The sequence below is a fragment of the Salvelinus alpinus genome, chromosome 24, assembly GCF_045679555.1.
Source record: "Salvelinus alpinus chromosome 24, SLU_Salpinus.1, whole genome shotgun sequence".
Lineage (NCBI taxonomy): Eukaryota > Metazoa > Chordata > Actinopteri > Salmoniformes > Salmonidae > Salvelinus > Salvelinus alpinus.
In genome coordinates this window covers 179,566-205,299 of record NC_092109.1, presented here as the reverse complement: position 1 = coordinate 205,299, position 25,734 = coordinate 179,566, and the positions used below count along the sequence as shown (strand labels likewise).

Here is a 25,734-nt window from a genome sequence, read left to right as displayed (position 1 = left end):
CGTGGTAATTGTTCATCTTGTTTTAATAAAGGTGAACACTCAAAATAAAAAACAACAAAAGTGACAACCGAAACAGTTCTATTTGGTGCAGACACACAAAGACTAAAAACAACCACCCACAAAACCCAACACAAAACAGGCTACCTAAATATGGTTCCCAATCAGAGACAACACAAAACAACTGCCTCTGATTGAGAACCATATCAGGCCAAACACAGAAATAGGAAAACCTAGAAATACAAACATAGACTGCCCACCCCAACTCACGCCCTGACCATACAAAATAAAGACAAAACAAAGGAAATAAAGGTCAGAACGTGACAGGGTCAAACAAGATGTGCTTAAAGATAGTAATAGAAATAAACAAACACCAAAGCTGTTGTGCAAGGTTTTCAGTCACTGGATTTGTTGCGGTAAGATTATTGCCGACATTAATACAGTTTCAACAACTGCAAAATGCAAAAAAAACGAACTACCCCAAGCTCCAAAACCTGGGCACTACCACAGCCGCAGAAGCATTTTGAGACAACTCACTAAATGCCCAGGTCAACCTCGGGGTTCCCATTAAGCATTTTATTGGACAACATCTCCTCTGTCTTCTTGGTCCCGATGTTCTCTGGCAACTCGTACAAGAGGTCTTCTGTGTTCCTTCACCTTCAACTTTCTGTTCCTCCACTACCACCAAGCCCTTCTTCGGCTCTGTCTCAATGTACTTCATCCTAGCCAGGAGGACAGGGGGAGAGAAAATGCAAAAATATATAGCTTCAAGATATAGAACTTCAAAATTGTGACCAGTAGAGAAAATAGAAAAATACAGAACTTCGAATATATGTAACCTTAAAATTGTGACAGGGAGAGAACATGATAAAAATGTATAGCTTCAAAGTATTTAACTTCAAGATTGACAGGGAGAGAAAATGAGTCAGATCCAAGACATCGGTGAGATCTCAATGGACAGTAGTTGTGCTCTCTGAAGACATTGTTTAATTTGGTGCTTTCCCGATAATGTACATGTCAGCGTCCTTTAGCCAGCTGTAGCCCAAAGGCCGGCAGATCATGGAGATTGTCACGTCCTGACCATAGAGAGCCTTTATTTTCTATGTGGGGTTCTAGGTTTAATTTTCTGTGTTGGTGATTTGTATGATTCCCAATTAGAGGCAGCTGGTAATCATTGTCTCTAATAGTGGATCATATTTAAGTAGTGTTTGTTCCCACCTGTGTTTGTGGGATATTGAATTTTTGTATTTTGAGTTAGTGTATGTAGCACTTCTGTAGTCACGGTTCGTTGTTTGTTTCTTGTTTTGTTGTTTTTGCTAAGTTTCACTATTAATAAATTATGTGGAACTCAACATTCGTTGCGCCTTGGTCCGTCTCAACAAACGATCGTGACAGCGATATTGAGACGTTTCATCTTACTATCCAAAGGTAACGTATGCTGCTGGCTATATACTCGTATCCCCTGTGGACCGGTTCATACATAAAACGTTCTCCCTTCAGGCTGCAAAGGCGTCGATTTCCTCCTTAACTCGATTTAAATGCGAGAAGGCAGAAAAAAACAGGGGAAATATGCATACTTTATTTATGAACACTACTTTCCACAACCATGCTATTGTGGCTAATGTTACTTCCTAACATTGCATACAGGGATCACTGTAGACTATAAAATGAGGAATTAGAATAGTAGAATGGACATGATGAACCTTCTTATACAAGAGTTCTAAATGTAACAAGTACCGCTATTGTATCATATAACAGCACTCCAATAGCACTTTCCAAGAAAATAACAATTTAGATATTTATGGTATGTTTACATATATTATAGAGGATATTTATACAGAAATGGGTATGAAACCTATATAAACTGTATTTATAATTATTTGACAATTTTAGGTTGACAATAATTTCATTACACAATTTCTGATATCACATGCCTTACTTTAATTATGCCTTTACTGCCATTCATTCCAATTAGACTGGTTTGGATTTCTTCCTGACCAATACGGCTTCCATTTTCATCCCATTCTGGAACTTTGAGAGTTTATGACATAGCCCCTCTAGTAATTTATCCTAATATTGGGCGCATTTGAGTGGCTAAAGCAACCGACTAGACCAAAGTCGAGGAGTGAAGTCAGAGGAGGTAAATCTGCAATTGCCAAAAGTCAGACACAAATGCCCTTTTCCAACAGAAAAGCTCAGATCAATATGGCAGTGTTACAATTATTTATAATAGGTTTTCTTTAAAATGTCTAAAAAACATTTATCTAACACCCATTCACAAACTGAAATGATATGTGTGTACATTATACAATCAATTAGTGAGAGAGAGCCTCAATCTCATGTATTTATTCACTGTAAGCTACACATGGTTCTCGTTTCAATCCAGGGACGGTGTTATGGACGGGCCAGGCTACCGTATCTCCTTGCCCGTCCAAATAAGATATTGAAATATTTATCATTTATTTGACCGAGACGCACATGGACAGAAAGAAGCATCAATCTCAGTTTAAACATCCGAGCGAGCGAAAACAGCGCCCCACTGTCTCATTATGTGTAGCCCATGTATCTGATGCTGTCTGGACCAAAAGAGTATGACATGTCATACTATTTCTGGCCAGACCGCACCTGATACATGGGCTACATATTGAGGGGCGCTGTTTCACTCACTCGGATGCTTTCTCCAGTGACATAGTTTCAGCAGAGAGGAAGAGGCGAAGCGAGAGGGCTCACTCTCGCCAACATCTGTCCAGAATAAGACAATGCGTTTTTATGGGGATAATATGCTAACCTAAGCTTGTTGCCTGCCTTCCGGCCTTTGGGACAAAAACTCTCATTGTTAGGGTAGAGACATGAGCATCTTGTCATTATATACAGATCTCTGGTTTCACCCTTTTGCGAATTGAAGATGAAAGTTGGCAGGTGCACAGTTAGGATGCTGGATTGCCATAAATTAAATTGATGATTCGCCAAAATTATATAATTACTCCTGTCTAAATAAAATAATAAAAAGTTCACCAGGGAACATAACTTAGCCACAGAGGATCATTAGCCTATGCCTATTTGGGAAGCACACAATTTGGGTAGTGCGCGTGGCAATAGGTCTAGCTGATTGAGTTGCGTCTGTCATTGAAAAGCGTCTAAAATATGTGTGAAGATAATATGTGTCTTGAGTATAATATAAAGTTGCATCAAGAAGAAGAGGGCGATATGCTGCGTCTTAAGAAGAAGAGAGGGGGGGGGGGGGGTTATGGTACGTAATGTATGATTTCTGATTGTCTTAACTCCCCACTTACACCACTAATAAAATTCGCTTCTCAGTCATTTTTTCTTCACTTCACACAAGTCAACAAAGTCATTTTTTTTTTTATCCATTGCGAATGGATGTATTTGAAAAATCTTTCCAACACTCCAGTTACGGTGACCACATTTAAAATACCCAAATGCGGGACAACAGGAGGATTTTGCAGGACAGTGTAGCATACATTACGATTTTTGGGGGGCATCACTATAGCCTTCATGTATTTTGTTTCAATCCATGCACATTCTTTCGGTTGAGTTTTGGCTTAATATTTGTTTCTGTTATGCAGAATACTAATTAATCATTGTGATCTTCCAAGACATTGATTCAGCTTTGATCTAAATTTGACTAAACAAGCATCATTGTGAGAAGTGGCGGAGCAACAGAGAGAATAAAGTAGACGGCACGGGTCAAAATTTTGATTTATGACCCTATGTCCGGATGACGCGTACATCCCCAAATATGGGCATCCGGCCAGGACATCCTGTTCCTGTTGTCACGTGTTAGAGGGTGTGTTATTTTATATCTATATTGCATCTATTCCTTTGAAGTTGTCATAATGATTGATGTGTATTGACCTGGTTGAACTGGGGGGGATGTGTTTGAACATTTATTTATTGCCCTTAGGGTTGTTGTCTATGAAGTAGGAATGTCCGGGGGGGGGTTGTATTTGCAGCAGACGCATTATAAATAAAGCCCAGAACAAGACATGCGGCCCCAGAACACTAAACAAGATTTTAAAAATAAAACCCAGAACATTAAACAGAAAATGATGTCTCCTAGGCCAATTCTCGGGGTGCTATGCGTCTCTTGTCATGAACCCAATGACAAAAGCATTGAAGAAGTTTTGGGTGAGGCCCCTGAATGTTTTAAAGGAGTTTTGGGTACGAGTGAGGGACATATGTCTTACATATTCCAACCTGAGGATTCTGCGGTTAAGATATTCACAGACAGCGGCCCCAAACCCCTTTATCATGCAAAACCCGGGAGTTTTTCTCCTGCGCTGCGGATGAGAGAATGGCTTAAGATAAAGCTAGCGCTCTGTCAAATTGAACAGGCTTTGAGTGGTACAAGCCTGCCAGGATATGCAATGGAAGAACAGGTGTGCGGCCGCAGTGATCTGAAGGCCCTAAGAATCGCTTCAATGGCGTATAGCCCCGACTCCAAAGTGACAATTTTAGCATGTGAACAATTTGATAGTACAAATGCGACGAAGTCTGTCAGTTCATATGTATTTTCCAAAGCCTGCAAGGATGTAAACTTTTATATGCCAGTGTTTAGCTACCTTTACAGCCCCGGGGTTCCCCCCCCCCACATTCCACTGAAAAGGCAGCGCGCGAAATTCAAAAAATATTTTTTTGAAATATTTAACTTTCACACATTAACAAGTCCAATACAGCAAATGAAAGATAAACATCTTGTGAATCCAGCCAACATGTCCGATTTTTTAAATGTTTTACAGCGAAAACACCACGTATATTTATGTTAGCTCACCACCAAATACAAAAAAGCACAGACATTTCTTTCACAGCACAGGTAGCTTGCACAAAACCGACCAAATAGAGATAGAATTAGTCACTAACCAAGAAACAACTTCATCAGATGACAGTCTTATAACATGTTATACAATAAATCTATGTTTTGTTCGAAAAATGTGCATATTTCAGGTATAAATCATAGTTTTACATTGCAGCTACAATCACAAATAGCACCGAAGCAGCTAGAACAATTACAGAGACCAACGTGAAATACCTAAATACTCATCATAAAACATTTATGAAAAATACATGGTGTACAGCAAATGAAAGATAAACATCTTGTGAATCCAGCCAATATTTCAGATTTTTTAAGTGTTTTACAGCGAAAACACAATATAGCATTATATTAGCTTACCACAATAGCCAAAAACACAACCCATTTATCAGCAGCAAAAGTTAGCGATCGCTAACAGCAAAAGATATATAATTTTTCACTAATCTTGACAAGCTTCATCAGATGACAGTCCTATAACATCAGGTTATACAATACACTTCTGTTTTGTTCGAAAATGTGCATATTTAGAGCCGAAATCCGTGGTTATACATTGTGAAAACGTAGCAACTTTTTCCCAGAATCTCCGGATATATTTCTGACACTCACCTATTCTGACCAAATAACTCATCATAAACTTTACTAAAAAATACATGTTGTACAGCAAATGAAAGATACACTAGTTCTTAATGCAATCGCCGTGTTAGAATTCTAAAAATAACTTTAGTACGACATACAGCTTACGTTATAGCGAGACAGCGCCCAAAATCAGGGCGGAAAATAATACTAAACATTTTCGACAGAAATACGAAATAACATCATAAATGTTTCCTACATTTGCTGAGCTTCCATCAGAATATTGTACAAGGGGTCCTTTGTCCAGAATAATCGTTGTTTGGATTTAGAATGTCCTCTTCGTCTGTCGAATTAGCAACCAAAGCTAGCCAAGTGGCGCGAAGCTGTCCATCATCACCAAACGCAGAGAACGGAACACGCCAAAACTACCGATAAACTTTCAATAATCTGATAAAACTATATTGAAAAAACATACTTTACGATGATATTATCAGATTTATCAAATAAAATCAAAGCCGGAGATATTAGCCGTCTATAACGAAAGCTTTTCAGAAGGCAATCCAGAGTTCCTTCCCGCGCCTTCCTGAACAAAGGAAATTGGGGTCATGTCATTCCAAGAGCTCTCTTTTGACCTCAGATCAAGCTATACACCCCATTTCACCTCTCACTGCCTATGGACATCTAGTGGAAGGCGTATGAAGTGCATGTATAGCCATAGATTTGAAGCAAATTAATAGGAAGGCCCTGGAACAGAGCCTAGATTTCAGATTTTTCACTTCCAGGCAGGAAGTTTGCTGCAAAATTAGTTCTGTTTTACTCACAGATATAATTCAAACGGTTTTAGAAACGTGAGAGTGTTTTCTATCCAATAGTAATAATAATATGCATATTGTACGAGCAAGAATTGAGTACGAGGCAGTTTAATTTGGGAACGATTTATTACAAAGTGAAAACAGCGCCTCCATATCCCAAAGAGGTTGATTGATTATCCCATATTCATAACCATGATGAATAAGTATTTTCCAAAATCGTGAACAACGATTACGGCGCTGGCTGCATCTATCCTTAAGACATACCCAGGATCTACATGCCAGACGTTTGATCTATCCCTGGAGTCAAAACTTACGGAGCCTTGAAGGGGCGTGCGTGGGATATCCTGCGAGCCAGAGAGCCTGTCTTGACGCGGGAGAATTGGAGACGGATGCCGGTCAGGGCTAACCAGGCCCTTTATCTATAATAAATGAATAGTACAAATGTTTAATTAATTATAGCATGTTTTAAACTGTATGTACTAAAGATTTAGAATTAAATAAAGGAATTAAAAAATGTATCTCACCCTTTAACGAACGGAATCGATCGTTATCTCTCTCGCCCCGGTCTGTCGAGGAGAATAGGCATTTCTGGGAAAATGGTTATGTGCGTTTCAAAACAATGTCTTATTTTATATGAATACAGTCTTTCCTACAACGGCTTGTTATAAACATTAAAGGTTATTAACCTCTTGACGCTAAACGGACTATTTCTCAGGTCCAGATCGTAGAATATGCATATAATTTACAGATTAGGATAGAAAACACTCCAAAGTTTCCAAAACTGTCAAAATATTGTCTGTGGGTATAACAAAACTGATTCTGCAGGCAAAAACCTGAGGAAATCTAACCCGGAAGTGATTTCTATTTTTATATTTTTTATATGTGTTTCCTGGCCCGTCTTTCTTCCATTTAAAGGGGTATCAACCAGATTCTTTTTCCAATGGCTTCCTCAGGCTGTGACCAGGCTTTAGACATAGTTTCAGGCTTTTATTTTGAAAAATTTGCGAGAATTTTCAAAAGTATTCAGGTTTCCTCTGATTAGTTCCTGCGCGCGAGAGGGGTAGCTCTCCATTTTCTTTCTCTCTTTTATTGAATAGGTTACGGTCCGGTTGAAATATTATCGATTATGTTTGTTAAAAACAACCTGAGGATTGATTATAAAAAACATTTGACATGTTTCTACGAACATTACGGATACATTTTGGAATTTTCGTCGAACGGAACGAGGCTTTGGTTTTCTGAACATAACGCGCAACCCAAATGGTGTTTTTTTGTTATAAAAGTAATATTTATCGAACAAAAAGAACATTTGTTGTGTAACTGGGAGTCTCGTGAGTGCAAACATCCGAAGATTATCAAAGGTAATCGATTAATTTTATTCCTTTTCTGACTTTCGTGACCATGCTAATTTGGGGCTAGCTGTTGTAGCATTGATTGATACACTCACAAAAGCTTGGATTTCTTTAGCTGCAAAGCATATTTTCAAAATCTGACACGATAGGTGGATTAACAACAAGCTAAGCTGTGTTTTGGTATATTTCACTTGTGATTGCATGATTATAAATATTGTTAGTAATATTTTGCGCCCTACAATTCAGCGGTTGTTTAGGAAAATGATCCCGCTAAAGGGAAAGTATTATAAATATTTTTAGTAATATTTTTGAATCTGATACGTTTGGGAATTTTCTTCTGCCTTTCAGGACCGGAACGAGGCTGTAGTTTTCTGAACATAACGCGCAACCCAAATGGTGTTTTTTTGTTATAAAAGTAATATTTATCGAACAAAAATAAAACATTTATTGTGTAACTGGGAGTCTCGTGAGTGCAAAAATCCGAAGATTATCAAAGGTAAGCGATTAATTGTATTGCTTTTCTGACTTTCGTGACCATGCTAATTTGGGGCTAGCTGTTGTAGCATTGATTGATACACTCACAAAAGATTGGATTGCTTTCGCTGCAAAGCATATTTTCAAAATCTGACACGATAGGTGGATTAACAACAAGCTAAACTGTGTTTGCTATATTTCACTTATGATTATAAATATTGTTAGTAATATTTTGCGCCCTGCAATTCAGCGGTTGTTTAGGAAAATGATCCCGCTAAAGGGAAAGTACTGTCTGGCAATGATGTACAACTGTAGTCTAACAATGTTTATACATAAAACATCCGTGCATGTGTCATTATTGCGCAGTAAAATTGTTTTTGATTAATTATAAGATGTTTTAAAAAGGTCTGTACTAAATATTATGAATTAAATAAATGGTTTTAAAGAGGTATCTCACCGTTTAACAAAAGGAATATCACGCGCCATCTCTCTCCCAATCTGTCCCTGAGAAAAAAAGGCTTTCCGGAAAGAAGTGCGTGCGAGTGTATGTGTGTGTGTTTTAAAAACAAAAGGGGAGGGGTGTGTGTCTCTGCATGGGTCGTTTGAAACCAAAAAGATGTCCGTCTCTTCAATGGGTACTTTCGATTCATTTACAACACATGCCTTTCAAATACGTGTTTATCTCACCCCCAAGGACGTGGGGGGCTAAAAATTCAAACAACCCCAGGCAGAATATATCTTGTCTAGACAAACTCCTACGGTTTAAACCATATGTTATTTATAATCAGCCCATATACAAACGGCCCCCACCCAGGTCTATAAATTTATATCGGACACCCCCAGAGCTGCTAACCATGATGGTGTAGGAAATCAAACGGAAATCCTGCCAGACAGAATAGGTCAGACAACCACCTGTGGTTTTGGGGACTCTAAACATTCAGATATTATCTGGCCATATTCTGCATACGGGATACAGCCCGAAAAAACGTCACCCCCGATATGTAAGCTCATTACCGAATATCTCTCCTTTGAGCCAAGACCGCGGAGCGAGTGACAACAGATACTATCCCCTCTGCTTGAAAGGCATTAGCGCAACTCCAAACACCAGGCCAACAGCCCAGGAGAGTTATCAACCCAGAACAGCTAAAAGACCATCCTTGAATCCATCCTAATGGAGCTTTCTGAAGGTGAGTTAGTGAAAATAATGTATTAGATTTGGAGGCGGGGAATTGTTTGAATATTACTGATATTATTGTAATATTAAACCGGCGTGATATGTTTTTTTAAACGGGGGGCAATGATTTTTTAGGTAATATGTCAAATGCACGTATTCTTATAAGTTAAAATGTATATATATATAGGATAAATATATGTTAATATTATCTAACGTTTGTAGGGTATCCATCCTTTACGCAGTTGCTCAGAGGGTTAAATGATCTGGAACAGCCTTCGTTAGAAGGGGGTTCAGAGGAGCAAAACGCATGCAGCCAGTCCCCATCACATTATTGTAGACGTAAGTCCAATAATCACATACACAAAAATATTTATACATTAAAAAGAAAAAGTGTGCACCCTATTTTAACTTCTTTGATATAGGGGGCAGCAATTTCACTTTTGGATGAATTGCGTGCCCATAGTGAACTGCCTCCTACTCTGTCCCAGATACTAATATATGCATATTATTATTACTATTGGATAGAAAACAGTCTGAAGTTTCTAAAACCGTTTGAATGATGTCTGTGAGTATAACAGAACTCATATGGCAGGCAAAAACCTGAGAAAAAATCCAAACAGGAAGTGAGAATTCTGAGAATGGTCAATGTTAAAGTCATCGCCTATTCAATTCCCTGTAATATATGGATCTGTTTGCACTTCCTACGCCTTCCACTAGATGTCAACAGTCTGTAGAATGCTGAATGAAGCCTCTAGTGTGATGTGGGGCCAGATGGGAGGTTTCGGTCATTGGTCTGGCAAATTGCCAGTTCTTGGTCACGCACTTTCCTCATGATATCCATAACTTATACAGACATGAAGGAATGCTCCGGTTGGAACGTTATTGGATATATATGATAACAACATCCTGAAGATTGATTCTCTACTAAATTTGACCAGTTTATTCGACTTGTAATATAACTTTTTGAAGTTTTCGTCCGACGTTTGCCATTATCTGCGCGAGCGTTTGGACACGTGTACTACACATGTATCTTTCATCAAAGTTTATGATGAGTATTTCTGTTATTTGACGTGGCTCTCTGCAATTACTCTGGATATTTTGGAGGCATTTCTGAACATGGCGCCAATGTAAACCGAGATTTGTGGATATAAATATGCACATTATCGAACAAAACATAAATGTATTGTGTAACATGAGTGTCATCTGATGAAGATCATCAAAGGTTAGTGATTAATTTTATCTCTCTTCTGCTTTTTGTGACTACTATCTTTTGCTGGGAAAATGGCTGTGTTTTTCTGTGGCTATGTACTGAGCTAACATAATTGTTTGGTGTGCTTTCCCCGTAAATCCTTTTTGAAATCAGACATGTTGGCTGGATTCACAACATGTGTAGCTTTAATTTGGTGTCTTTCATGTGTGATTTCTTGAAAGATTGATTTTTATAGTAATATATTTGAATTTGGCGCGCTACATTTTTTCTGGACGCTACCGTCCCACCTATCCCATATCCTATACCGCTCGGTCGCATCCACAATGATATCTATTTTCCTGGACTTCCTCTCCACCTTGGCAGTGCCATTAATCACCATAGCTATATAGGCCACAAAGTCAATCTTCTTAACTTTTCAAATATCTTGGTCCTGCTGGTAAAAGGCAACCCCTGCAGCCTGTAGTGAAAGCCTACCCAGCACCATGGACTCTTTAGGAGCACCATTCGAACTCTCAACCCTGACGAACCTATGCGCCACTACCCCCAAAACCGGACATTACGTATTACTTACTCTGTTTTTGTATAAAGGGTCAAATGGGTGGCTACTTTGAAGAATCTCAAATATGTAACATATATTTTGATTTGTTTAACACTTTTTTTGGTTACTACATGATTCCATATGTGTTAATTCATAGTTATGATGTCTTCACTATTATTCTACAATGTAGAACATTTAAAAAATAATGAAAAACCCTGGAATGAGTAGGTGTGTCCAAACCTTTTGACTGGTACTGTACAAACGTATGTGGACACCCCTTCAAATTTGTGGATTCGGGTATTTCAGCCACACCCGTTGCTGACAGGTGTATGAAATCTAGCACACAGCCATGCAATCTCCATAGACAAACATTGGCAGTAGAATGGCCTTACTGAGGAGCTCATTTACTTTAAAGGTGGCACCTTCATTGGATGCCACCTTTCCAACAAGCTAGTTCGTTAAATTTCGCCCTGCTAGAGCTGCTCGGGCAACTGTAAGTCCTGTTATTGTGAAGCAGAAACATCTAGGAGCATCAGCAGCTCAGCCGCGAAGTGGTAGGCCACACAAACTCACAGAACGGGACTGCTGAAGCACGTTTTGCGTAAAAAGGTTCTGTCCTCGGTTGTAACACTTACCAAGTTCCGAACTGCCTCTGGAAGCAATGTCGGGACAAAAACTGTTCGTCAGGGGCTTCATGAAATGGGTTTCCATGGCCGAGCAGCCGCACGCAAGCCAAAGATCACCATGCGCAATGCCAAGCGTCGGCTGGAGTGGTGTAAAGTTCTCCGGCATTGGACTCTGAAACAGTGGAAAAGCATTCTCTGGAGTAATGAATCATGCTTCACCATCTGATGGACGAATCTAGGTTTGGCGGATGCCAGGAGAACGCTATCTGCCTGAATGCATAGTGCCAACTGTAATGTTAGGTAGAGGACGAATAATGATCTGGGGCTGTTTTTCATAGGTCGGGCTAGGGCCTTTAGTTCCAGTGAAGGAAAATCTTAATGCTACAGCATACAATGACTTTATAGATGATTCTGTGCTTAGGGAAGGCCCTTTCCTGTTTCAGCATGGCAATGCCCCCGTGCACCCCGTGCACAAAGCGAGGTCCATACAGAAATGGTTTGTCGAGATCGGTATGGAAGAACTTGACTGGCCTGCACAGAGCCATAACCTCAACCCCATCGAACACCTTTGGGGTGAATTGGAACACCTGAATGGAAGCAAGTCCCTGCAGCAATGTTCCAACATCTAGTGGAAAGCCTCTGGGAAGCCTTCTGGGAAAGCCTTCCCAGAAGAGTGGAGGCTGTTATAGCAGCAAAGGGGGGACCAACTCCATAGTAATGGCCATGATTTTGGAATGAGATGTTTGACGAGCAGGTGTCCACATACTTTTGGTAATGTACAGTTTTGTTTACTGAGGTTAGGAGATTGTACCGTCGAGGTGATTGAACTTTAGAATCGACAGTCAGTAACACCCGTAAGCAGTGGCGATTTTAGCAGGTATATCTTGGTGGGGCAAAAAATAAATGTGGGATGCATGCAGGCAAAGCCACTACACAACACTAACAATACATTAATTGCACGATACCACTGCTACACCTGGCTATCAGTGGAGCCTTGTCTGGCAGCGAAACATTTCATTCAGCCTCATTTACTGCCTTTTAAAAAAACATCGCAAAAATGGCTGACTTGCTTAAACAAATGTTTCTACTGACAATTGAAATGTACAAACTAGGGTAAAAGGGAACGGTGAGCGGATAAGAGGCAATCTGTAATTTCGATTAAGACATTGAGTGAGGTAGGACGGACGTAGTAAATATAACTATTTATTCAAAAAAATGTAAATGTACAGTGACAGATTTCAGGACATGGGCCGTACTTACAGTGTTCTCCCTGTACACCGAGTCAAAACCGTAGAATAAATAAAGGGGGCTTATAAGCAGACAATGAAAGCTCTTACAATATTCGCTGATTACATTTCTCAAAAACAACATAGGCTACATGTGCACCACCAAGTCAGAACAGTAGGCGAAATTAAGAGGTGAAAACATACCAAACAGCTACCGACAGCTTACTACACAACATACACTTAGTATTACTTTCTTAGCTACAGTATATATATCTCCATGGCATATTACATCCTTTATGCAGCAGGGTACAAGACATTTTTGGACTCACCTTGTTGTGCTGTGCTCACTTGAACAGGAAGGTGGCGCGGTGGTCCTTCGCAGGTAAATTTTGTCATCAAAGTCTCGCATTCTCTGGATTTATGGTGCTTTCAAGACAACTGGGAACTCGAGAAAAAAAGTTGAATCATGATGACGTCAGTGATCTTCAGGTTGTATCTCTAGAAAGAGGCCCGAGTTCCCGGTTTACTATTCCGAGTTGGATGAAAGTTCACAACATATTTTCCCAGTCGTAGCAAATTTTTCCCGAGTTCACAGTTTTCTTGAACCCACTAAAGTCAGATTTTGCAGTTTCGAGTTAACAGTTGTTTTGAGTGCGGCACAAATCATGTTTCATTGACAGCATGGCCAATGTTGAATGTTTATAATTTTAAACTAGGAAAAGAGACCCTTAATCTTAGACTTGGGACCAAACAGCCACTCTGAATAGCAGGCTAATGATTGCTTTGCAATGCTTGCAGTTAGCCACTGATTCCTTCCAAACCACTCATTGCTGAATTTGCGATTTCCAATTTGTTGTGTAATGTTTATGTCCAATGGCCGATGAGCACCGATACATTTTATCTACAGTGCGGCAAAAAAGTATTTAGTCAGCCACCAATTGTGCAAGTTCTCCCACTTAAAAAGATGAGAGAGGCCTGTAATTTTCATCATAGGTACACTTCAACTATGACAGACAAAATGAGGAAAAAAAATCCAGAAAATCACATTTTTATGAATTTATTTGCAAATTATGGTGGAAAATAAGTATTTTGTTACTTCCCTTGTTTTGGACCGCACTTGCCCAGAAATTTGTCACTCGTTCATCCCATGATGATTGTGTTTTTACATGCGCTACAGTCAGTTATGATTGCATGTCTACTTACATTGAATATATCATTATTAATATACGCCTACTGTACAATAGCAAATTAATTAGCTAAATAACGTTAGCCTGCCTAGCTGGAACTTCTGAAGAAGGAAACATTTTTATTTCTGCAATTTCCAAAAGCTAACCAAACAAAAACATTACTTTTACGAGATGTGTTTGTGCCGTCATGTGACTTAGTAGCACAATTTCTAACTTATTTACAGTCATTTTTACTTACACTTACTTGTATGTTGACTTCTCCATATTGACATTAAGGTTTTAAGTTTCGGCTGACTTTTCTTAGCGGATGTACAATCATCGCAAATTGAATTATGGGGAGTTTCAGGCCCCGAAGCCCCGACGTGAACACAATTGTACTCACAACTCAATCAAAAACGAGGGCTGAGGTGCTTATGTTGAGAACTTCCCTTGTTTGGCTAATCATTTGGACCAATGTCCAAGATGGTGACGGGGATTCCCCCAAGGGCATAAGGCTAGGATAAATGGAGGAGTGTGTGTATTTTATGAGTTTGAAACGCAGCCGTAGACTTGGTGGTGACGTAGTGTCCCCATGAGTGACAGAACACTGAGCCAATCATGGTGCAACGCTCCGTATTTTCTGTTGGCTTGCCCCACCACCACCACAGAAAGCACTGAGGTAAGCTGAAACACCTGCATTTTGGAGCTGCCTTACTCAAGAAAACAAAAAAGAGACCATGTTTGTATTTTTTTTTTTACATTGTTTGCAAACTGATATGTGACACGTATTAATGCCAAAATAACATGCAAAACAGGCAAGGCCAAAATGTTATTTTTTTTTTCTAAAAATGTGGGGTTCAAAGCCCCACCTGCCTGCCTGTGTCGCCACTGCCTGAAGGTTTTTACTAGGCTCACAGACTCATGGCTGAAAAGCCATTCAAGTTCCCTATGGGGGGTTATTCATGCCAGAATTAAGCCTCGTGAAGCTACTGATACCTCTCACCAAGTCACCTAACGTCTTCCTAGCGGCATAAAATAACGCCATGAATTAATATAGACTGTCAATGTAACATGTCACTTTGCGTGTAAGTTTATTATGAATGATCTTACCATGAACTCTTGAAAACGTCTACATGTGTTACGTGTTAGTTTAAGTGTCTGTTTAGTTCATCAATTTCATTTGTCGATTTAGCTAAAATAGGCCTATCACCTCAATGCAAAAATTATTAGGATAGTCGATATCGCAGCCACCATTAGATATGTGTGTGTAGATATGCGTATTTCTCGCATCAATACAAACACAAGGGCTTCTTGGTAGCCTAGTGGTTAGAGTGTTGGGCCAGTAACCAAAAAGTTGCTAGATTGAATCCCAAAACTGACAAACTTTTTTAAACGTTTTGCCTGAGCAAGGCAGTTAACCTGTTTAGGATGGGGGCGCTGTTGTGACTATTTATGCTAATCGTGTAATTTTTGAAACGGCTTCCCACAAAGTTCTTGATCGTACAATATGCATATTATTATTATTATTGGATAGAAAACAGTCTATAGTTTCTATAGGAGTTGAAATTTTGTCTCTAAGTGGAACAGAGCCCATTCTACAGCAATTTCCCTGACATGGAGTCAGATTTCAGAAATTTTGGCCACTGTTCTGGAGTCAGTTAAAAGGGCACTGTTATTGCTATGACTATACGGACACTGCTTACGTCTTCCCCTGGATGTCTTTACGTGATGACGATTTGAATGGGGTCGATTGCGCGTTCACAGGCACTATAAATTAAAAAACCCTGAGGCTAGTCACTCTTTTGGAGCTGCGTCATGCGCCTAGAGGACACCGACCCGCACCTGTTCCAAGCATTAGTGGAGGGAGTAATATTACTCTGGTCATGTTTCTACTCGTTATGGGAGTTAAAAACATCATAAGGTAGTTAATTTAAAGCGTTTTATAGCAATTTATATCCGTTTAGTGCGATTTTGGGACATTTATTTCTGAAACGCTGTGAATTGCTGGGCACGCTTCCAGTTCATCCCGAACGCAGTTGGCATTTCCACATGGCAAGAGGACAGCTTTCCACCAAAAGACGATTGGACCCAAGAAAGGATCCTTTGCCCAAGATACTGATGGAAGAACAGCTCAAAGTAGGACATTTTTATTATGATAAATCGTGTTTCTGTCGAAAAATGTTAGTGGCTTAGGACGCCATGTTTTTTGACGTAGCTTCGCTTGGCACAAGCTGTATTGAAAAGTAAGGATAATTTAAAAAATGTAATTCCGCGATTGTATTAAGAATTAAATTGTCTATCAATCCCTGTCCACCCTATATTTTTTAGTCACGTTTATGAGTATTTATGTATAAGAGTAGATCACTGTCTAAGTGGCGCACAGACATTTTCTGACCAGCTGAGCTACATTTCACATTGTCTAACCATGATTTTGGTGGCTAAATATAAACATTTTCGATCAAACTCTATATGGATTGTGTAATATGATGTTACAGGAGTGTCATCTGAAGAATTCTGAGAAGGTTAGTGAAAAAATTAATATATTTTGGCGATGTTTACTTTTATCGCTCACTTTGGCTAGAATCAATGCTGGGCTGCTATGTGCTATGTGCTATGCTAATATAACGATTTATTGTGTTTTCGCTGTAAGACACTTAGAAAATCTGAAATATTGTCTGTATTCACAGGATCTGTGTCTTTCGATTAGTGTATGCTGTGTATTTTTACGAAATGTTTGATGATTAGTAAGTAGGTAAACACGTTGCTCAATGTAGTTTTTCTAGTCCATTTGTGACGGTGGGTGCAATTGTAACCTATGCCATCTACCTGAAATATGCACTTTTTTCTAACAAAACCTATCCCATACCATAAATATGTTATCAGACTGTCATCTGATGAGTTTTTTTCTTGGTTAGGGGCTATAAATATCTTAGTTTAGCCGAATTGGTGATAGCTACTGGTGTTGGTGGACAAATAAAAGATGGTGGATTATGCTAATGTGTTTTTAGGTAATAGATGTACATCTTTACATATTGTGTCTTCCCTGTAAAACATTTTAAAAATCGGACATGTTGGCTGGATTCACAAGATCTGTGTCTTTCATTAGCTGTATTGGACTTTAATGTGTGAAAGTTAAATTTTTAAAAAAAAATTTTTTTTTTGAATTTCGCGGCACTGGTTTTTCAGTGGGGGTGGGGGGGGAGTGCCGCTAGCGGCACCCTCATCCTAGACAGGTTAATCCAATGTTCCCGGGCGACAAATATGTGGATTTCGATTAAGGCAGCCTCTGATTCAGAGGGGTTGGGTTAACTTCTTTGGGGTACCCCCCCTTCTTCTCAATTTCCGCCTAAAGACATACCCTAATCTAACTGCCTGTAGCTCAGGCCCAGAAGCAAGGATATGCATATTCTTGGTATCATTTGAAAGGAAACACTCTGAATTTTGTGGAAATGTGAATTGAATGTAGGAGAATATAACACAACAGATCTGGTAGAAGAAAATACAAGGAAATAAACATACATTTTCTGTTTTTTATTGTTGCTGCATCATCTTCCAAATGACCAAGAACAGCCAAACATACAGATAGGATGCTGGGGATGATTTGATTGAAGAACATAAGATGGCAGCAATAGCTGAGAAAAGTTTTAGACAGATAACTTCAAAAATGAGCGAGCTACATGACATTGAGCATGAAGTCACCCAGGTGTCCCACACAAATGTACCCAAGTGGCCGAATTGGTACAGTGATACATTTAGGAAGGAAAGAACTATATACAAAATACATAAATGCTATTCTAACACACCCCACCCAAAAATATATAAAATATATTTAAAAATAATAATAAACAAATAACAAGGGAAACTATTTACACATGTTCTATTTACAATATTGTGAAGAGCCTCAGTCCTCTACACAATATTGTGCTGGTGTCATGGCCCATAGCAGTCTCTTTCTGCTGTAAAGCAGAGGCTTACTGAACAGGTGGTGCAGGTGATGGGGCGTCTCCCTACTGTGCCCTTTTTGCCCTGAGGCACATTCATGCCTGCAGAGATGAATCTGGGCAGGTGAACACCACTGGTTGGAGCAGAAGGGACAGAAGGTGCTGCAGTGGACTTGGTGTAGCTAGCAAGCTCCTGGATGAGCAGCTCCCTGAAGGCTAGCTGTGAGATGGGGGGCTGTCCACAGCTCTTGGCCATTTCCTTCTGGAGGATGAAGGCATTCACCACAGCAATGTCAATGAAATGATAGAAAAATGTCTTGTACCATTTCATGGTCTTGTGGAGAACATTGTAGTATCCTATCAGCGCATCTGACAGGTCCACACCTCCCATGCCCTTGTTGTAGTCCTTCACAGTAGCTGGAATGGGGAAATTTTTTGTGGTCCATGCCCCGGTACCGTCCTTCACACGCCTGACGATGTGATCACCACTGAAGGACTTGTGGATAGTTGTGCACAGGACCACCTCTCTGGTATCCATCCACTTTACAAAGAGCAGGCCATCTTCACGAATCCATCGCATGGTACCCCGCTCAGCCCGCTTAGGCATGTCGTTCACCTTTGTTTTTAGAAATCCCACTCTCTTGGTCCGAATGGTGCCACAAGCCCACACATCCCGCTTCCTCAGCTCTGTAAACAGGGTAGGGCTTGTGTAGAAGTTGTCCACAAACAGTTTATAGCCCTTCCCCAGCAGTTGAAAATCCAATAACTCCATAACGGAATCATAACTCAGTCCATTACCGGTAGCAAAACTGTTTTTCCCCTCATAAACAAAAAAATTGCAAGTGTAGGCACACACAGAATCAGCCAAAACAAACAGTTTGTAACCATATTTGGTTGGTTTGTTACGCATGTATTGTTTGAGGCTCATTCTGGCCTTTGAGGCTACCATCCTCTCATCGATGGACAGGTTCTGGGCAGGCTGAAAATAGGTCTTGCAGGCCTCAACGATGTTGGGGTAGAGAGGTTTGATTTTGCAGAGCCTATCAAACCTTGGTGTGCCTCTCTTCTTGTCATTCTCCCCATCAACTTCTGAGTCACTGATGTGAAGCGCCCGTGAGATAGTCAGAAACCTTTTACAAGACATGACAGTCATGGGGAAAGGCAGTTGATAGAGAGCTGACGTTTTCCAGTAGTCCCTTAGAGTTTTCAACTTCACCAGCCCCATGTAAATGACCATTGAAAGGTAGCAGAAAAGGTCTGACATGGAAGACCTCTTGGAAGGCCTCTTTCTTTCCTGCCTGCTTCTTAGCCCCGTACTTATTGGTGTTCGACACCAAGGAATCAACAACTGACGAGGTGAAAAACAGTTGAAAAAGTTGAAGGGGGCTGTACTTTGCAGTCATGTTTAACCTCTAATTCCACACAATCCCGGATCCGGGAGCACCCCCATCAGTAAAAAAGCTGACTAGCATAGCCTAGCATAGCGTCACAAGTAAATACTAGCATCTAAATATCATTAAATCACAAGTCCAAGACACCAGATGAAAGATACACATCTTGTGAATCCAGCCATCATTTCTGATTTTTTAAATGTTTTACAGGGAAGACACAATATGTAAATCTATTAGCTAACCACGTTAGCAAAAGACACCACTTTTTTTACTGCACCATTTTTTTCCTGCATAGGTAGCTATCACAAATTCGACCAAATAAAGATATAAATAGCCACTAACCAAGAAACAACTTCATCAGATGACAGTCTGATAACATATTTATTGTATAGCATATGTTTTGTTAGAAAAATGTGCATATTTCAGGTATAAATCATAGTTTACCATTGCAGCCACCATCACAACTCTCACCAAAGCGACTAGAATAACTACAGAGAGCAACGTGAATTACCTAAATACTCATCATAAAACATTTCTGAAAAATACACAGCGTACAGCAAATGAAAGACAAAGATCTTGTGAATCCAGACAATATTTCAGATTTTTTAAGTGTTTTACAGCGAAAACACAATATAGCATTATATTAGCTTACTACAATAGGCAACCACATAGCAGCATTGATTCATGCACGTTAGCGATAGCGAATAAACCAGCAAAAGATATTACATTTTTGACTAACCTTCTCAAAACTTCATCAGATGACAGTCCTATAACATCATATTACACAATACATATAGAGTTTGTTCGAAAATGTGCATATTTAGCGGCACAAATCGTGGTTATACAATGAGAAAAGTAGCCAGGCTGCCAACAATATGTCGGGAGAAATCTTGGGAGAGGCACCTAATCTAATCGATAACTAATCATAAACTTGACTAAAAAATACAGGTTGGACAGCAAATGAAAGATACATTAGTTCTTAATGCAATCGCTGTGTTAGATTTTTAAAATTAACGTTACTACGGCATACAGCGTGCGTTAAAGCGAGACCGCACCGAAATGAATGGCGGAATATGCATTTCACTTTTTTCAACAGAACAACGAATTAACATCTTAAATAGTTCTTACCTTTTGATGAGCTTCCATCAGAATCTTGGGCAAGGTGTCCTTAGTCCAAAAGAATCATTGCTTGGTTGTAGATTGTCCTCTTCAACGTTCGATTTAGCAGTAAACATTAGCCATGTGGCAAAGACGTGTCCGACTCACTAAAACGCAGGACGATTAAATATCCGAAAATCGCAATATACCGATATAAACTGATATAACTCTGTTTAATATAACAACATTATGATGTCTTTAACACCTATAACGAATAAAACATGACCGGATATATCTAAGGCCTATAACCGGAGCATTCTAGAGCCACAGCCAGATGTCCTTCCTGCGTCAGAGCGAAGTGAACAAAGACCGGACCCTACGTTCCCAGGCTATTTATAACCTCTCAGTTCTGCCTAGCAACCCCATTTCAACTCTCACTATTCGCTGACACCCAGGAGAAGACGTATGCAGTGCATCTCAACCAATAGAAGACAGGCAAATTAATAAACTGACCTGGGAACAGCTTGCAGATTTCAGCATTCTCACATCCTCATAGGAAAAGTGCTCCAACTCCTGTTCTGTTTCACTCACAGATATAATTCAAACGGTTTTAGAAACTACAGAGTGTTTTCTATCCAATAGTAATAATAATATGCATATTGTACGAGCAAGAATTGAGTACGAGGCAGTTTAATTTGGGAACGAAATTATTACAAAGTGCAAATAGTACCCCCTATTGAGAAGAAGCTAGTTGAGGTCCTGGCTGCCTTTTGGGTCTAAAAACAGGTGGATTTGGTTCCACATCATCTTCTAACACAGAGTGCCGACGGCTCTCTGGCCCTCTGTCTGCAGGTTTCTCTCTTCCCCACCTCCGCTTCTTTGTCACTGACTTCACACCTCTAGATGGCCGGGTAGGTGTGGAGCTGGAGACAGCAGGGGTCCGGCTGGATGAACCAGCTTCAGAGGGAGATGGACACCTAGACATTGGCGGCTCTTAATCAGAATCACTGCCACTGTGAAAGATTTAAAAAATCAGTAACAATACTTTCACGTATGAGCCCTGTATCAACATGTAAAATAAACAGATATATATAGAGTACAGGGAACATAATCACAATGGTGAAGTGCTGTTCCATTCCATGTTTATGTAAAATAAATGTAAAATATATATAACACACACACACACACACACACACACACACACACACACACACACACACACACACACACACACACACACACACACACACACACACACACACACACACACACACACACAGTATAGCCAATGTGTACTTTACACATTTCATTACAGATGATATATTTATATATTGCAAATAAAATAAGAAAATCCCCCCCCAAAAATCTCAAATGAATAATATTTGATATTATTAATTTCAAACAACGCCATTAGCATTAGAACTTACCAGTCCAGCATGGCATCCTCGCCGTGCAGAAACATGTCTTCCGCCTGGGAGTCAAAACTTGCTTCGCTGAAAGATTCATCTTCCTGAAGCAACTCGGTCTCGCTTTCTCTATCAATTTCCTCTATAATTTGGATTAAATATGTATAACTAGACTTTGTTTTAGTTTTTCCTGATTTATTCGCCATAATTTAAATATATAAACTTGCTGAAAATGCTATTGACTATGTACTGCTATGCGTAACACTCGTGGCTCCGTCAAGTAGGATTTGCAATGGCGAATGAACCTCTTTTACGCCAGAGTTTACGACAAAGGCTGGTTTTCGAGATTTGAATATGATCAGTGGTCATTGGGCCAAAATACAGTCAATCAACGATAGACCGGTCCTACCATTGGTGCGCAATGAGGTCATTGATTGGTGTCTTCAAATCGGTTTGTTTCGGTCAATACGTCCCGGGAAAAGAACCATCAAGTATGGTTGTGTTAGTAACAACCAGAGGATTGCAATGAAACCAACCATGACTGGATAAACGTTTGTTTAGTGTGTGTAATTACCACGAACGCTTCGTCCAAAGTTGAATGAGACGGAAATCACGATGCAAGCGGTTTACAAATGTTTCGTGTTAGGCTATAAAAATGTATTTTATCAAACAAAACGAACATTCACTGTGTAGTTAGGACACTTGGCATTGCCACCAGAGGAAGATCTTCAAAGGTAAGCGATTTATTTTATTGTTATTTCTGACTTTTGTGACGCTAATGCTTGGTTGGAAAATGCTAGTAATACTTGTGTGTGCGGGGCGCTGTCCTCAGAAAATCGAATGGTTTGCTTTCGCAGTAAAACCTTTTTGAAATCTGACACAGCGGCTGGATTAATAAGACGTTCATCTTTTAAATGATGTAAAATACATGTATTTACAAGAATGTTTAATATAACGAATGATGTATTTAGAATGTTAGCGCTCTGCTGTTTCACCGGATGTTGGCATGGTGGGACGTTAGCGTCTCACCTACCCTAGAAAAGTTAAATGCAGAAGACACATTTCAGTTGAATGCATTCAGTTGTACAACTGACTAGGTATCCCCCTTTCCTTTTCTTTGTTGGAGGTAGCCTAGAGCTGCGGTCTAAACACTTAAAAGACACACCCTCGTCCACTTACCCTCGCCTTATGCCCTTCAGGGAATCCCCGTCGCCATCTTGGAGGGTGGTCCAAATGATTAGCCAAGCAAGGGAAGTTTGCAACCTCAGCCCTAGTTTTCAGTTGGCTTTGCGAGTGTACAATTATGTTCACTCCAGAGCCTGAAACTCCCCCTAATTCAATTTGTGACGATTGTACATCCGCTAAGAAAAGTCAGCGAAAACTTAAAAACATCAATTTTTATTTAACCTTAGTTTAACTAGGCAAGTCAGTTAAGAACAAAGTCTTATTTACATTGACAGCCTAGGAACAGTGGGTTAACTGCCTTGTTCAGGGGCAGAACAACAGATTTATACCTTTATTTATACCTTTTCAGCACGGGGATTCGACCTAGCAACCTTTCGGTTACTGACCCAACGATCTAAGCACTAGGCTACCTGCCACCCAGGGTGAAGCCAACATACAAGTGTAAGTAAAAACGAATGCAAATAAGTAAAGAATTTTGCTACTACGTAAAAAGTAAATGTGTTTATGGAAATTGTCGAAATAAAACATTTCCCTTCAGAGGTTCCAGCTAGGCAGGCTAATGTTAGTTAGCTAAATAATTTGCTAGCTATCATACAGTAGGCATATATTAATAATTATATTGTAAGGACCCTGGGTTTATAAGCGCGGAAATCTACTCTGCCGCTCGAGCATGCTTTTGCGGCACAGTCGATAGCGCGCCGGACCTCGGGCTAGATGGTCGAGGGTTCGAGACCTGCTCCCTGCTGTTTCATTACAATATATTTAATATAAGTACACATGGACTCATAATTGAATGTAGCGCATATAAAGGACCCACAAGCCACAGGCTTGGCTGAAAACACAATCATTGTGGGATGAACGAGTGACGAATTTCCGGCCAAGGGTGGTCCATTTAAAAATCATTCCTTCCTTCCTTCCTCGCCCTGCAAGTGTACACTCGCCAGACGTCATCAGAAGTGTCCACTAAATGTGTGGGTTGAGGGGAGCCTAGGTCTCTAGTGGTGCATTCAAAACATCTCGAAAGTCGGCAATCTCTGACTTCCGACTTCAGTGAGTTGTAGACAACTGGGGAATCTGAAAAAAAACGAGCTCAGACTGGGATTTTTATTTTGTTTTGAACAGTCATCCAACTCGGAATCTCTAGCATCTTTCTCTGACCTGAAAATCACTGATGTCATGATTTGATCTCGTTTCCCCCCCCACTTCCCAGTTTACCGGATTAACAGACACAATCACTGTCACCATGCAATCCTTCGTCTATACATTTCTGTGGATGTTTTCTAATTAAAAGCAGGGTTCGAATTGAGGCGGTATGTGAGGATATAGGCCTTGTTTTAGAGACGTGCACAAAGCATGTTTGCTTAGCCATGGTAAAATCAACGGTCCAGATTTTAAAAATCGATCTAGGCTATAACAATGATTAACTCCACTATTATTCTCGCAGTCTACTAGCCTATCGAAGGTCTTGCGCAGTCTAAACATTACAGGAAAATGGCGTCGGTTTATTAAATTCTCTGCAATCTATGCCTAATGCAAAATACCAAAAAGTTAGAATCGGTATGAGTCTATGCATCGACCAAACAGTTTAACAGGTAAAAGAATATATCATTCTGGAGAATCCCATTGAATCAGGCTATTCATTTCAGTGCAGTTGCGTTCTTACGCATATCCTTAGACTAAACGGAACCGAAAACACTCCAGCCTGTTTGGATCACAGATCACATTTAAACTGTTTGTCATTTATTTAGCCCACAATTGCCTAGATTTGATACACATGAAGACCTATATTTAATCTGGAATTGACAAACAAAAGCCTGACTAGGATCCCGACTTTCCCCCACGTCATATTTATTACCAATTAAGCTAAATGTAATCCTATTCATTTGCATAGGCTAACCATTGCAATTAATGCTATTTACCATCTGCTTTTTATGAATAAACGGGCATCAGGGTAAACATAATATAATTTCAATGCCCCCCACACACATTAATGTTACTTACCTTACAGATCACATAGTGAGCTAATTTCCACTCCATGCATATGCAAATACATTTTATTCATACACTGGCTTGTCTGGCTGGCATGTTTTCATTTTAAACAGGCATTCCCTTAACTACACTGAAATAATTTTAGTCCCCAATTATGATTTAAAAAAATCATAGCTCATTAGTGCACCCATGTGGTTGAATATATATTAATTGTATGTCTCATACAATTAATAATGTTGAACTAACAAATATCATCAAGGGATACGTTACAATTTACAATAACAAACACCTTATGAAACACCTGTGAAAACCAATCTAGCAATATTTCAGATTTAAATACATAACCATTGTTTTGGTACTTGTGTCAATTTACTTTCAGATTTTTTTGTACACTCACATGGCAATTATAGACTGAAATACAGAATTCTGGTGTGTGGTTTAGAGAGGAGGTGGGTATTGTGCGGATGGGAGGTTCTGCCTGTCACTTATTTTTCAATAGGTAGTGGACTAGAAAGAGGGAAACTGCAAAGTCCAGGCGCTGCTGCCCTCTTTGTTCTGAGTGTTTGCAGTGCTACTGTTTTTAGCTGATCTGTGCAGCTCACATTACGTGCCCAGTATGATAGTTTTCTTGCTTATTCTTAGCAGACAATGACAACATGACAATAACAGTAGCTGAGGTAATGAAAAGTTGGAAGGTGGTTGGTAATGGAGGACATCAGGTGGATCCATGTCTGGGTGTTAGGCA

The 25,734-nt window shown here is 39.8% G+C and overlaps 1 long non-coding RNA gene across 2 annotated transcripts; it reads right to left on the bottom strand.

Annotated features, from left to right (window-relative positions):
* LOC139551694 (uncharacterized) lies at window positions 1-25,734 on the bottom strand. 2 transcript variants are annotated; one of them, XR_011670301.1, is made up of 3 exons: window positions 25,002-25,734; window positions 13,143-13,258; window positions 1-719 (listed from the first exon to the last, which is right to left on the bottom strand). It is a non-coding gene; the product is annotated as an uncharacterized lncRNA (long non-coding RNA). The 2 variants fall into 2 exon arrangements; XR_011670302.1 differs by having other exon boundaries at window positions 13,143-13,251; window positions 25,002-25,732.